Genomic DNA, 16654 nt, shown 5'->3' with positions numbered 1-16654 from the left:
TATATCCAAGATGCTATCCAAAGTGGCAAAAAATATGAGATGCTAATAAAATGTAATTAAATCATTCATATTTAAAATGAACTTCTAACTCTAGCTTATTTAATGGTTCCCTCTTATGTAGTTGAAGCCCCATTATGAAGTCTATACATAAAGAAATTCTAATGTAAAACCAAACTATTTAATGTATTCCTCTCAATCGAAAATTTCATTTCATAATTGAAATGAAGGTAAGTACATAATTGCTTTCTTTGGTAAAAATACAATATATTACCATATTACTACATGGATTTGTACACATCTATAAGGTAACCACTGGAGAAGGAAATGGCAACCCACTCCAGTATTCTTGCCTGGAGAATCCCAGGGACAGAGGAGCCTGGTGGGCTGCCGTCTATGGGGTGGCACAGAGTCGGACACGACTGATGCGACTTAGCAGCAGCAGCATAAGGTAACCACATCTCTTATATTATACTACATTCATTAAAATTTAAAAAAAAAAACAATAAAAATCATAAGTAACCAAACATATCACAAAATACACAAGCATATTCCTTGGTTGCTTGCCCTGACCAAATAAAAGTAGAAGACTGAGCATTTCCTCATTTATTGGCATTTTCCCTTGTGGCTCAACTGGTAAAGAATCTGCCTGCAATGTGGGAGACCTTCGCTCAATCCCTGGGTTTGGAAGATCCCCTGGAGAAGGGAAAGGCTACCCACTCCCGTATTCTGGCCTGGAGAATACAGTCCGTGTGTCACAAAGAACTGAGCGGGTTTCACTTTCACTTTTCACCACTGTGACAAAGGCAGAGGGTTTATCAGTAAAATCTGAGGAGTCTTATTTTCTGCTTTCCAAGGTCAAAGGCCTGTTGCATGAATATTACAACCTAGACTCTCTACCTTTTAACTCTTCTTGTCAGTGAAGTTTCTCAAGCCATCATGTTATTCAGGGCTATGTGGGCATAGGTTTTTAGGTCAATTAATATAGGTGAAATCAGAATGTAAAGAACACAGAAATGCATATGATTAAAGTCTCTCTTTCCTTTTTTTCCAAGGTGTATTTTTTAAATTGAGATATTAATTTAATTTACTATAGCATCATACAAGTTTTAGATGTACGTTTACAACACAATGACTTGCTATTTGTATATACTGCAAATAGGGGCTTCCCTGGTGGCTCAGATGGAAAATAATCACCACAGTAAATCTAGTTAACATCCATCATCACACATTGTTATGATTTCTTTCTTGTGGAAGGAACTTTTAAGATCTACTCTCTTTGCAACTTTCACGGGTGCGATACACTGTTAGTAACTATAGTCACCACGCCTGTGTTAAATCCCCATGACTTATATGTAACTGTACATTTGTACCTTTTAACCCACTTCACCCATGTTGGCTGCCCACCCAAACCCCGTGTCTGGAAATCAACAATCTGTTCTCTGTATTTATGTTTTGTTCCTCGTGGTTGTTTTTTGATTCCACATTTAAGTGTGATCATACTTCATTTGTCTTTCTCGGACTTATTTCCTATAGCATAATGTGCTCAAGATTCATTCATGTTATTGCAGATAGCGAGATTTCTTTATGGTTAGTCCATAACCAATACATTAAAAGTATCTGCATAATCCTGATATATAAACTTGGGGTACCTCCACACCATACAAACCCTTATAGTGAATAAATTGTTGATAGTGTTATGTATGTGTTAGTTGTTCAGTCGTGTGTGACTCCTTGCGACTCCATGGACTGTAACCCATCGGGCGCCTCCATTCATGGAATTCTCCAGGCAAGAATACTGAAGTGGGTTGCTATTTTTTTCTCCAGGGGATCCTCCTAACCCAGCAATTGAACCCAGGTCTCCTGCAATGCAGGTGGATGCTTTACCATTGAGCTACTAGGTATAATTCATGTAATTACTCTTCACTTTTCTTCACTGTCAGTTTGATTAACCACAATTTTGCTTCAGTCCCACCTGAGACCCAAGGTCTAGCACAATAGCAAGCATCATTTACACCTGGCCTGAGATGGGACATGAAATAGTTGCTGTACTTTGGCAAAGTCTATTACTATAATGATAAAACTGGAGCAAAACAAACAGAATTTTCACAAAAGAGACAGTATATCAGTTTTTAAATCAAAACAACAGTGCAATGAATAAATTTTGTGGATTTTGATTCTTCACAATTGTTTACTATTTATTTTCTTGGCATTTTCAGTTGTGAAAAAAATATTTTAAGAAATAAATATTATTTCTTTACAAAAAAACAAACAAAAAAATCAAATATATCCAAGATGCTTTTCAACATGGAAAGAAATAAAGGAAACAGATGAGACACTTGTCAATTTTTAATCTGTAAAGCAAAGAATATTATACTCTCTTTCTCTCATCCTTAAGTTGTGTCCCACTTTTGCAACCCCATGGACTGTAGCCTGCCAGACTCCTCTGTCCATGGGATTCTCCAGGCAAGAATAGTGGAGTGGGATGCCATTTCCTTCTCCAGGGGATCTTCTTGACCCAGGAATTGAACCTGGGTCTCCTGCACTGCAGGCAGATTCTTTACCAACTGAGCTATGAGGGAAGCCCATATCACACTAATAAAACTTAATTAAATTATGAAGTATTTAAAATGAATTTCTAACTCTAGTTTATTGAATGGTTCCTTTTCATGTATTTGAAGCCCTATTATGAAGCCTATACATAGAGAAATTCCAATGTGAAACCAAACTATTTAATGTATTCATCTCAACTGAAAATTTCATGTATCTTTCCAAAATTTAAATCATCTTAGAACACTGTATCTCAGTTTATATTTCCTTCACATCAGGAAACACATAATAAAACACTGTTACAAATATATCACCTACAAAGTGGTTGAACCTTTAAATATAACTCATTCATTACATATGTTTCATTTTATTTCACTAATGATGTATAATAGCATTGTTCAATTTACAATGAATGTCAAATTTCTGGTAGATGAGATAATGGATATTTACTAACTCCATTTTTACATCACTCACAACCAACAATATACAGGTATGTAAGTCTTCAATATCCTTCATAAAAACATTTCTTACAGTGAGACATAGGAATTTGCCTTTGTAAGAAAGACAGAATTCTATACATTATTACTTTCTTTGATAAAAATGCAATATTCAGACTATTACCACATGGATTTGAATATACCTATAGGAAAACCACATCTCCTATATTATACTACATATATTACAATCCACCAAAACAATAAATACCAATAAATAATCAAACACATTACAAAAAAGTGCAAATATATTCTTGGGTTGCTTAACTGTGTTACCAAACAAGATTGGAAGACTGAGTGCTTGCTCATTTGTTGGCATGTACTATACTAAAATTAGGTTTCCCAGGGGGCTAGGTGGTAAAGAATCTACCTGCCAATGCAGGAGATGCAGCTTCAGTCCCTAGGTTGGCAAGATCCTCTGGAGAAGGAAATGGCAACCCACTCCTGTATTTGGGAGTCCTGGGAAGTCCCATGGACAGAGAAGCCTGGTGGGTTATAGTCCATGAGGTCGCAGAAAAGTCAAGACATGATTTAGCAATTGAGCATGCACACAATGCACTAAAACTAGCATTATTCAGCTTTAGCAGGAAAAAAGAATTATTACACTTGCTGGACCAATAGTGTAGGAAATCATGATCTTTTCTTCCTTTGAAACTCGCAAACGCCCTTAGAATGGCAGAAAGGAATCCTTAGTCTTGAGCACAAACCTGAACATTCTACTTTAAAGCCACTGACCTCACTTCTGTTTCATCTTCTCTCACCATCCAGTTTGTTGCCTGAATCGAACACATGGAATCAGTTTACAGTCATCCAAGTCTGCCCATTGTCCCTGACATCTTTTCAGCATCTCCACATGGCCTCCCAGGACTAGTCCCTCACTCCAGCCTGCCTGATCCTCCATGCTGGCACTGCAAGAAGCCTCTCATCTCAATCTAGCTTTGCTCTTCTCCAGGTTGTATTATATTATGTTGGCCAAAATGTTCTAAGGTATTTTCTGTACGATCTTATGAAAAACCAAGATGACCTTTCCTGCCAGTCCAATATTTTAAGCCACTTGAAAGTTTGTTATAGAATCTGACTGTAATGCAGGAGATACAGGAAATGCTGGTAAGATCCCTGGACTGGAAAGATCCCTAGAGAAGGAAATGGCAACTCACTGGAGCATTCTTGCTTGGAGAATCCCATGGACAGAGCCGCCTGGTGGGCTACAGTCCATATGGTCAAAAAGAGTCGAACATGACTGAATAAACAGAACATGCAAGAGCTTGTTTTAAACCTGCCTTTTCTTAATCTTCTTGATACATTCTTGGGTTCTCTTGGAGAGAAAGCAACAGAAACCTTTGAGAGGAGAAGAAATGTCTCAGAGCAGAACAGTCTACAGCAGAAGTTATCAGATCCTGGACTATGCAAACAAACATTCTGATTATCTGAGAGAAAGCTACAGTCAGCGGTAGAATCCTCCTTAACCAAAGGATTGGCACTAGGAATTTCTTTGTTAAATGGAAAAGTCCATCAGACATATTTATTTTCTGATGCATCTCTTCATATGTGGCCATGGCCTCTTTTGGCTATGCTCACTTAGTAGAGTGGGCATAGACTTTTTGTTCAAAAGTCAAAATTATTACACATCGTCTATAATTACTACCTTCAATTTTTAAAATAAAATATACAAAGACAATTGAAAAAAAATGAATACAGATGCCTAAGCTTTAATTTTTATCTTTTTACATGTTGGAGATCATTCCTAATTGGATAGTAACATTTTTAGCCTCAAGGGTCTTACCAAAATTTTTCATTTTTGTTTTTATTGAAATAGCTCCCATCACAAACATATGTCATTCAGTTCAGTTCAGTCGCTCAGTCGTGTCCGACTCTTCGTGCCCCCATGGACCATACAGTCCATGGAATTCTCTAGTCCAGAACCCAGAGTAGTCCCCACTCACCACAACTGGAGAGAAGCCCATGCAGCAATGAAGACATAGCATGGCCAAAAATAAGTAAATAATGCTATATAAAAAAGAAAGAAAGATCAAAAATCACTTTCAAATCTAAAACCATCTGTGATCATTAGGAATATATTTCATGAAGTTTTTTTTCTTCCTCATCATATATGCTGTATTCTCAAGAAGACTACAGAGTCTTTTAGGGTAGAATATATGTACTTCACTTATTTGTATCCCATTGGACTACATATTGCAATGTTCTATCCAAAAAGGTGTTTGCAGCATATATTTAAACATTATAAATTACCTTGTGTGTTATGAGTGATATAGACATGAATGATATAGACAAAAATGTCTTTAATATAAGATGATCCCAGTCACAGTATTATCTCAGTGTCTAGCCATCTGAAGGCTGTTCTCAGTTATCCCAAATTGATGTTGCTTTTTATCAATTATCATGACACGAAACAGTTTGGGAAACTTCAAGGCCCTTTCCCATTTATAATGAAATATAAGCTAACTGTTAAGATTTGGTAAAAGTACTGCTTGTGGTATCATCGGAAGCACTGATCTGTCACCCAAAAGTTTAGGTAGAAATGAATGATTTCTTGATAAGCATCTGCCTGAGTTCAAAAGAAATTTGCAACACGTGAGGCACTCACACAGCAATGGCAGAAAATATGCTACCTAATTAAAGCTTAAATAATAATCAAGAATCTAGTGGTGAGTTTTCTTGCCATTCCTGCTCAAGAATTGTGAATCTTCTGTTTCAAATGGGGGTAGGAAGCAGTATAGAGTTGCCCCATATGTGGTAGCATGAAAAAATTTCATTTCTATATCTATAGGAAAGTATACTGAGAAAAACTGGTTAAGTGGCTGTCATAAAAGATGATCAATGAATAACTTCATAGCTCTGATTATCCTTTTCTTGATCAACTCACACACACCCTTTGCTCTGACTCTTCACTGTCAGATTTCCACAAAGGGCAGATTTGGTTAAAACACAATGTTGTCTTTTACAGGGAGTGCACATCCATTAATTCTTACAAGTAACATCAGTAGATATTACTAGTAGATGCAGTAGAAACACAGTGAGCATTTGTTCCAGGCAGTTGGCATTCACAGTTTAGAATTTTCCCTGGTTTTTGAAAAAATAGTTTTACTTTTTAAGAACCGAATTAAGAAACATACCAAGAGTCTCTGCAAAGAGCATTGCATGCAGCATTTTCATTTAATTGAAAATAAGCTAACTCTTGATTGCTTAGTGAAATTGTCACTTCCAGTGGTTTTTCCCCCCTGAAGAATATTCCTTGTAGTTCTAAAATTGCAAAAGATAGAAATTAATGAAAGAAAAAAGTCTTATACAGTTATTCTGTCTTAGAGGATCTCATTGAATACCTCAAAAGCATAATATTCCATTGCTGATAGTCAAAATCAAGTTCATCTTCCAGGTGAACTTTAACAGAAAATCTTTTTCTGCTTTCATGAGTCATTTAAAACATTGCAGCATTTCTCAAATGTCTAGTTATACAGTCAGTACCTTAAAAAACATCTTTCTTAGGAGTTAGTGATAGATTGAAGAAACCTCTGAACTCACTCATGTTTGCAAATGCAATCATAACTAGTCAGTTTGATAAGCAAAGAGAAGTGGCCCGGGGCTGACTATTCACTATCAAACAACAAATCTTCAAAGATTGTCACTGCTACCCTTACACAATAAACACCACATATTGTATATCGTGGGTGCCTAGATTAATTTGGAAATCATAAAGTGTCCATTGAAAGTTACAAAATGAATGTAGGTAGAAGAAAAATAAATTCTACTGATATTACTATAATATTTGGATGGAAAATCTTTTAAAAATGGGAGCATTTATGGATTATAATTTGGGGGGATTTATTATTACTATTTTGATTTTATTCCTTTTAATTATCTGCTACATCAGGTTAAGAATTTATTTATAAAAAAGAATTTAGCTTAAATATTAGTACCAACATAAGGACACATAGTACTGAATTTACAGCAGCTAGAAAAAGACAAAGATAAAATATGAGGCAGGAAGTGAAATTATAGAAGGTCCACAATGGTATCAAATTAAGGGGCAGTATTGCATAGAGAGAAAGCTAACTTCTCAAAGATGCTTGAGGTGCCAAGAACAGCCAGATGTGAAAATCCAGCTTAATTTGAATGCCAGAAACTGGACCAAAAGGTAAATGAAGTTCAGAAAAACATGGTGATGCTAAAAGCCGAAATTTAGACAGCAAGAGGGTAGGGTAGGGCAGCCATAGATACTGAAATTCAGGAATAGAGGTAGATATGAAAGCAAATACACTAACAAGCACCAGGGAAACAAAGCACAAAAGGGTGTAAGAAATAAACCATCAAGAGCCTGGTAGCCTGATCAAAAGAACAGGAGAATCGATAGAAAACCAAAGTATGAACACATGTGTAAAAGGAGAACCAGATGATGCTCAGGAGAGAAAGTGTGGGACTTAGTGGACCAGAGAACAGAAGACACCAACATCAAGAACAAAAACTGGAGCAGGGCTCATATCTATACATTTCCAGAAACAGCCCAAATTTCAATGCTTGGGCACTATAGCACCTAAAATTGTTACAGGCAGAGATTATAGCTTGCTATTATACTGAGAAAAGGACAATAGTGTTTATCAGTTTATTTTGCTCATTAAACTACAAGGTTAATGCATAGTTATCCATTGATAATTGATTCCTTCAGTTTAGAGTATGGATGACTCACTGAGACCCTCTTCAGTCATATATTAGATACTCAGATATGTTATATGATCACCATATTATATCTTAACCCAAATAATTGATATAGTTATCCATCTACCAATAAATGATCAATTACATTTGAATTTATGGTATTTTGCTATCCTTCGGTTCAATTCAGTCTCTCAGTTATGTCTGACTCTTTGAGACCACATGGACTATAGCAAGCCAGGCTTCCATTTCCATCACCAACTTTCCTGTCCATCACCAACACCATCACCAGCTCAGTCATGTCCAACTCTTTGTGACCCCATGGTCTATACAGTCCATGGAATTCTCCAGGCCAGAATACTGGAGTGGGTAGCCTTTCCCTTTTCCAGGGGATCTTCCCAACCCAGGGATCAAACCCAGGTCTCTACTGCATTGTATACTGAGAGCCCACAAGGTTGTGTGATATGCCATGAGGAAGTGAAAAGACGACATTATGGTGCCCAGTCACCTCCATCTGCTAATAACGAGTCTTAGGAAAATCACTCACCCACTCTAAGTCTTATTGTTTCATTGGTACAATTTGGTGATAATAATGAATGTCAAGGCTATCCCACAGGATCATTGTAACACAAATTTTACAAAATTTTTCAAACTTTTGGCAAAGTATCAAGGAAATCCATGGTGTTATTAAGGTGGGTAAGCAGATTCAAGTGACAATATCCTTTTGTCTTAGTATTCTCTTTGCACTCAAGAGTAGCAATCAAGCAGTCATGTGGTTACTCTTCCTCAGCGTGATGGTAAACCACACAGATCAACTGTACTATTCTTTCCATTTCAGTGTCTAAAATGGAAGCATTAGTCAATGTAGAGTGAAAAAGTTACAAACTCCTAGAGGAGTTCGCTGCTGAGAGTCTGCAGAAAGTCCCAAGACATTCAACTATCTTTAGAGAATGACCTAAACACTCTGGCTCAGAATTAATTTAAGCTCCAAATGTTTGCAGAGCAAAGGGGCACTTCTGGGAGCAGTACAAAAATGCAGGGTGTAACCTACTTCTCCAACTATCTCTGTGCAAATATCATCATCCATCTAAATTTACACAATGGAAGATGTTGCTTCTTCCTCACCCCAGCTGCTACATCACCAAATCCTGCTCAGGGCAACAGGGAGAGATGAGGCTTCACTGGACAGGATAGCTTTTGCTAACCTTGGGCTAATGCATCATCTCAGAGTGGCTTTGGTTTTTATTTATTCAGAGTCCTGCCTGCTCCTGCTGCTGGTGGTGTCAAATCTACTCTTGTGCCAGGGTGTGGTCCCTGCAACCCTCTGTCAAAACCCACCTGGCAAGTGCCAGATGCCTCTTCAAAACCTGTTTGACACAGCAACCACAGTGGCTAACTACAACTATAGGCTCGCCTGGGAAATGTTCAGTGAATTTGTAAGTACTGTACTTCTTGCTTATTTCCATAAGGAACCTTGGATTTTATCCTTTAAACAAGAAGGCTGCATCAGCCAAACTTCAAATAACACATTTTCTAAGTCAAACAAGGCATCAGCTCATAAGATGTATAAATCAAAGAAAGGATCAGTTTCATGAGATCTCAAAGATTCTTAAAGAGTGAAATATCTGATTCAATTACCTGTACTTGTCATCTTGAAGGTGTGTGTTAGTTGCTCAGTCGTGTCCTACTCTTTGTGACCCCATGGACTGTGGCACTCCAGGCAAGAATACTGGAGTGGCTTACCATGCTCTTCTCCAGGGGATCTTCCCAACCCAGGGATTGAACCGATGTCTCCTGCATTGCAGGCAGACTCTTTACCATCTGAGCCACCAGGGAAGCTTGGAGTCCCATTAAATAATACCATAGACTCAGAGGATTAAACAATAGAAACCTATTTCCTCACAGTTCTGGGGACTAGAGGTCCCAGATCAGGGCGCCAGCAAGGTCAGGTTCTGGTAAGAACTCTCTCTTCCCAGGATGGCTTCTCCCTGTGTCCTCACAGGTTGAGGGAGTGGGAAAGAGAGACAGAGACAGAGACACAGAGACAAAAGAGAAATCTCTCTGGTGTTTCTCCTCATGAAGACACTAATCCTACTTGATCAGTGTCCCACCCTATGAGCTCATTTAACCTTAATTAATCTTCATAAAGGCCCTTTTCCAACCACAGTACATACTGAATCCATGTCAGGAAAACAAAATGATGATAGTTTTAAAAAAGCTACTGAACATTTTTCTAAGATTGGCAATGAATAGGTTAGAGTACAAGAGAAGGATTGGCTTAGAATTGGAACCAATCATTCTCTTTCTGATGAAAGTATGGAAGGTGTATGTTAGCTCTTTTAGGTTACTCAAGGAGCCCACTGTAGAGCAGACACTGATAACAAATTTTTGCTCCATGTTTCTGTTAAATTCATGTAGTTCTTTTTACTCAGTAGTTTTTCTGTCATCCTCCATTTTTGACTGCTGTTTTTTTTTCCCCAAACTTGCAAGTAATCTCTTTAAATGTTCACAACTTCCTCTAAAGATGAGTTTTCTCTATCCATGTGTTAGCTGGTTTTTGCTGTTTTTATTCTAAGTCCATTGCTTAGTATTTCCTAGAATTTTATGCCATGTTTTCTAAATTAACATTTTGTCATCATCAACAACATTGTATTCTGTATCTATGGTGAACACTAAGCTATAGGTGTATGGATTCATAGATTAATAAGAGAAAAGTTATAACTTTAAAACTCCTATTAAGGGAGTATATTGGTTCCAACCCACAGTAAACAAGAGACTAAATGGCTACATCTAGGTATATATACACTATATTTGGTTCAAATACTAAAAAAAAAAAAAAAAAAAAGATAGTTAATAAAACATTGAATATTTGATATTTGTGGTAATTTTAGTGATTGTTGTCCCAATATTAACTGTGGAAAGAATGAAATTAAACAAGGGAAGAGCAAAGGAGGGAAGAGTTTCAAGTTTAGAAAAGTTAGATGAAGAACAATTGTTTATAGAGATTATGGGAAAAATAGGAAAAAGAATGATGTTCAGTTTTTATGTAACCCTCATTAAAAAATTATACATCTATCAGCTGTGTTAATATTCTGGTAATGAATTCATTTATTGAATGCCAAAATAACCCTAGGGGACTGAATGTGCTTGATCACTCCCAGGATAAACAGTATGGCCAGGGAAAAACTTCATTTCCAAGGCCCTCAACAGCTACCACACCAAATCCATCATTAACCCTGATAACAAAGAAGAAGCTGAACACACACAGGTGAGGATTTTATCTGGGTTTTTCGCCTGAGCCAGCTGAGACAGTGCACTCGTGTTACTAGGCTTTAGATTACTAGGGTAATGGTAACTGCACATGCAGAGAAATGTGGAAGAATACTAAGCAATCAAAGAGAAATTACCTTATACAGTTGATATGTATGAATGGAATCAAGTGATGACTAAAGATCTGTAGTAGCAAATAAATAATAGATCTATAAATTCCCATGCAGATAACCTTAGTTTAATCAACGCATTAAGGCCCAGGATTGCAGCTATTATACTGTATGAAAGAATGGGCTGAATGAAAATGCTATGTGTAAAATAAAAGGTTGGTAGAATTCATGGATATATAAGAAATACAACCACAGTTTTGAGTATTCCCTGTGACCAGTGACACCTACGTGAGAGTCACTCCTACACTGAACCATTGGAGACATTGCTTCTGACTTTCCAGGCTCTCCTGATTCTTCTGCTTCTCTGAAATCTACTTCATTTATCATTCTCAATGATTCCTCTGTCACTTTTATTCTTAATTATGAGTCTCCTCCCCAAATGTCCTATAAAATATTATGTTTTGCCATACATTGACAAAAAAAAATATAGCATCCCGATGAAAAAAAAAATATTATGTTTTGCTTCTCATGGTTGCAACAATGGTCTCTGTTCTGATGAAAACACAGTCTACAAATCAAGCCTCAATCATTTATCCCAGCCTCAACTGTTTTCCATTATAATTGCTCCTTTCTGATTCCCACATTAACCCAATCCTAACATTATTTAAAATATTTTTACATACATCTTCTCTTAAATACAATCTGTCCTCTTACTAAAACTTTGTTAATAATATCAACATTCTTTCTATCTGCTCAGCATCTTAATAATTGAGATAATAAAATGAAAGAAGAAGGTCAAGGAGAAGGAGGAGGAGGATTTTTTTAACGAATTTAAAATAAATTTAAAATTTGTTGAGAGTTATTACGTTGCCATTTACAAAGTGCTCAGTGTTCATTGCTATGTTTAATCCTCACAAAAATCTTGTAGCACAATGACTTTTATTACACATTCTGAGATGAGGAAACCAAGATTTAGAAAATTTATGGGATTTGCACCCATCACATAGGTAATAAGCAGTGAGTCTAGGTTTCATCCAACTCAGAGTGCTCACTCTTCATCTTTAAGCTACAAAGCCCCCTTGAAAACTATGCTGCTCTCACCCTAGTGTCTGAATTTCATTATAGCTCCTCAGTCTCCCATTATGTTTCTATTGCAATGTCTATACAATTCTTCTCTGCTTATTTCCTGTACCACTAAAGTATTTCACGGCCATCAAGAAATCAAGCCTTTTAATTAGAGAGACTCAGCCTCTGGGAGTTTCATGTCCAGTCAGCATAGTAGTGAACTAGGGAGAAAACCCTCTATTGTGAATCCCACTGATGCTGTTACTAAAGACAATACTGTGCCATTTTCTCCCCCTACACATATAAAGAGAAAGGACTGCTCTGATAGCAAATGGGACTGGTGTTGGTATGGATTGAGGAAAATGTGTTTAAGAATTTCATGTCTTCTTCATTGTTTCTTTGTTCAAATATCATAAAACAAACTACCAATCAGAAAATGAATATATTAATGAAGGATTTGATTCATTAATACAAATGAATCATTGGGTGAAAATGATGTGGGCATGGGTAGAATCCATGTTTTCTGGGCCAGGTACTCTAGGAACATATTAAGTTCCAACAAAATATTTAGATTTCTCTCCCTGGACAAGCAAAGCACTCAAATATAGAAGAACTCCCTGGGAGGATGGTAGAATTTCAGACGGAAAAAGAAAATATTTCATGTTCTAAATCAGAATTCATCTAAAGGATTATTTAAATGTTTTTTTTTTTTTAATTTCAGCAAAGTATAAACTAATAGCATACATTTTATAATTTTACATCTTTACCACCTTTAAAAAATTTTCACATATTCATTGGAATAATAAGGGGTGTTTTTAGTTTGCTCAGCCTCCCTGAGCAAAGATCACATGTTACCAAGCCCACTGAATTTTGTTTATTTTAATGAGATTGTTTCCTGTAGTTGCTTAGGATGAAATCCTTATCAGGTTGGTACTCAGTTTGCTGCTCTCCTGGGATGAACCTCTGCATCACCTAGTCACAGAGCTGCAGGGCATGAAAGACCTGATCTTTCCTCACCTGATCACTTGTCAAAGGCTGCAGAGATTGAGGAAAAGACCAAAGAACTTCTAGAAGGTGCAGAGCAGATACAAAAAAAGGTGAGCCATCTTTGCTTTTTTGCTTTTCTCATGAATGAAAGAGATGACCTCTGTATTGAGGAATGAGTTTTGAAACATCTCACTTTATAAGGACAAGATTCAGGCCTTCTATATTCTAATTCCTGTTACATAAAGTGAAAGCCTAACCATTTATAATGATTGATTCTATTGTAAGTGAATTAGAATTCAACTACAATTTTTGACAGGTGCAGCATTCCCTGCATTGCACACAATTCCACCAAAAGCTAGCCTCTTGCTGGGCACATGTGGTTGAAATACTTTTATGGGTAAGAGAACTGGAGAATAGAATTTGCAAGATCAATGTTTTCTTCAAAGTAATCCAGGTCAACTGCTACTGAACTTCTGCTGGTATTCTCTCTCTGTCCTCTTCAAACCAAAGGATGAGAGTGGGAAGGAAGGAAAGAGAAAGTCAAAACCAAACTCATACTTGAGTTCTGCTTCTTGATTTTAGATTGCTAATATATTTCCAAAACACTGGCTCCAAATCCATGTCTAGATAGTTTCATAAGTCTTCCCCAATCTTAATTTGATAATAACAAGGAAGAGAGAAGAGCAAATATTAATAAAACTCATAATAATTAATTATCTTTTGGGTACTTAGATTCATTCTGAAGAACAGGATAAGGAGACCTCCTATCCAGTGTGGTCAGAAATCTCCTCCCTGATGTCGGAAGATGATGATGTGAGCAAAACTGCTTTTTATAAAATGTTCCACTGCCTGCACAGGGACGCAAGTAAGATTGACACCTACCTCCAGATGCTGAAGTGCCAATTTGTCTCGTGCTAAGCCCACAGCTATCCTAGCCAATCCTGAGATGGTTAGTGATGATCTATCCCGTTGCAAGCCTCTTTGAGTTTTATAGCTTTTAAAAGCATGTTTGGGTGTAATGGATGTCATCTGAAACAAAATAAACACAGACTCTGTAGAGATGTCAAAATCTAAGAAGGAAATTTGTCAATGTTTTTATCTTCATTTAATAGAAAATCAAAAGAAGGAACTGACTTGATAAAGACCATTAAAGAGTTTACTTAAGAATCACATGAAATTATTCTGAGTCAAGTTATAAGAATCAAAGAATTAGATAATTATTCATTGTGCTGGTCAAGCAACCAAGAAGACTGAATTCTGAGAATTCTTTATGAAAGCAAGCCACAAACTGTCAGCCAATTCTTATATTGTCACAGTGTTACAACAGACAGTATAAGTGCTTTGCATGTGGCTATCTAAATAGCATGAGGTTTACTGAACTGCCTAAAAATTGTTAGGATGCTGTCTTAGTCCTTCTGGGGTGCTATAACAAAATATCATAGAATTATAACCAATAGAAATGGATTTTCACAGTGTGATCACATAAGGCCCTCTTCCGATTGTATCACACTTCTGACTGTATCCTCACATCAGGAAAGGGCTAGAGAACTCTGTGTGTCTCATATATAAAAGCAGTCATCTCATCCAGGAAGCTCCATCCTTCACCTCCTCCCAAAGTCCCCACCTATGAAACACGATCACCATGGGAGTCAGGATTTCAACATAGAAATTTCTGGGTGGCACAAAGGTTGAGACTGAAGAAGGTACAAACATAAAGGGGCTCCATCCTCCTCCAGTGGCTGTCTTCACCCACACTCCACTGCATCCTCATTTCCTGCATCATCTTGCAAAAATTTCATACATTCTATCACTCTGGGTTTAACAAATCCAGCTCAGTTAATAGTCAACTGTCCCCCACCTGGGCCCTATGGACAATTGCACAATTGGTCACATAGACACTGAGTAACACATTTATCTGAGAATTGAGATACCATTCTCTCTTCATTTTAGAATAAGTATCCTTGTCATTAATTATTTGGCCTTACACACATGCCCTGGTAGGTTCCCAAATTATAAAATCCTCCAAATAGACTGAGTCTCTACTGAGACTGGAACAGTGTGACTGGATTAAGGTTGCTCAGCTTGCTCAACAGCCTCCAAACCAGCTGAGATGAGGGCCAATCTCTTGACTGGCTCTCCTAAGAAGTCAGTGATGTTGCTGGGCTGGTTGTGCAACATCTTTAGGGCCTTAGCAATAATTCCTAGTAAACAGAAAATGGGAAATATAAAGTGAATATTGTAGATTTCAGACAATATTGAACAGAGCCATAGATGTTCTAGAGTCAGTCAGATGTTCTAGAGTCAGTCAGGAATAGACAAGGAGGGGATATTTGGACAGGATTTAACAATCACTCCCTTACCATCGAGAAAGCATCAATTCCCCCCCCCCTTTTTTTTTTTTACAGATTTCCATGTAAGATTACATTTGAAGAAATGGCCCTGCTATATCAAGAATAATAGCAGTGGTTACCAAAGGGAAACAAACAAATGAAGAACCTTTGAAGTTCACTGACCTTATAGATTAGTAGGTCACATGTCACAGACATAGTGAGGACTTAAACTGAGGTTTTAAAACAAAATCCCCGTTTCCCAGAAGTAGGCTCTCAAGATGTGGAGAAGGTGAGGGTGATATAAGCACAGAAATTACTGTATTATATGGTAGAGTAAGGTAAGGATGAGAGATGATGCCAACAAGGTGCTATAGTGGATTGAAATACGGATAGAAGCCATCTGAGTTTGACATAGGATTGACATAACTGGGATGGTTTCATGATGGAGTTTTGAAAGGTTGATGGGATATTGATATGCAAAAATAGGAAGATAGTATATTTGTCATTTCATTTAGGATCATCTTATGAAGTAATATCTCCGACATCCTAGATCAAGGCAACTGAGATATTAATACGTATAGCATTATAAGGTATCAGTGAATAATCAAGTCTGACAAAAACACAAGAAATGTTCATTTTTAACAGAAATGTTGTATCTCTCATGATTATGCTCCCATGATATGCTATGTATACGACTTAGGGTTAGAATGGAGAAATACTTGTATGGATTTTGTATGCATTAGGGAGAATTACTTATACCAATTTGGATAGTTTGTCTTTATTCTGCAAAGCAACAGGAACATCAGAAATTTTAGTGCAAGAGAGCAATATGTCCAGAATCAGAAAGAGAAACATTAACCTGGATTGAGGAGTTGTGGCCATTGGGGCTGGTAGAGAAAAGGAAGCAGACCCGAAAGAGCTGGGAAAATTATGACACTAAAAGTCAAAGAGGGCTCTGCCAAGTGAAAAGAAGCAAAGGATGTGAGAGATACAGGAAATGAAATACACCTTGACCACACGTAAGGAATGAGGCAGACATAAGAGTCAGAAAAGGCATCCAACAATATAGGACTAGTTGAGTCAATAAATGAAACGTCAGAGAGAAGGGAGGAGATAAATTAAGGTTTTATCCAAAAGCATCTGAACTCTATCTTCCAGTATTTCATTGACTTAGTACCAGAAA

General features: G+C 37.1%; 1 pseudogene; it reads left to right on the top strand.

Annotated features, from left to right (window-relative positions):
- The first annotated feature begins 8809 nt into the window (after positions 1-8809).
- Positions 8810-14059, top strand: LOC122696833 (annotated as a pseudogene).
- The last annotated feature ends 2595 nt before the right edge of the window (positions 14060-16654 follow it).

The sequence above is a fragment of the Cervus elaphus genome, chromosome 7, assembly GCF_910594005.1.
Source record: "Cervus elaphus chromosome 7, mCerEla1.1, whole genome shotgun sequence".
In the NCBI taxonomy this organism is placed as follows: domain Eukaryota; kingdom Metazoa; phylum Chordata; class Mammalia; order Artiodactyla; family Cervidae; genus Cervus; species Cervus elaphus.
This window is presented reverse-complemented; position numbering and strand designations above follow the sequence as displayed.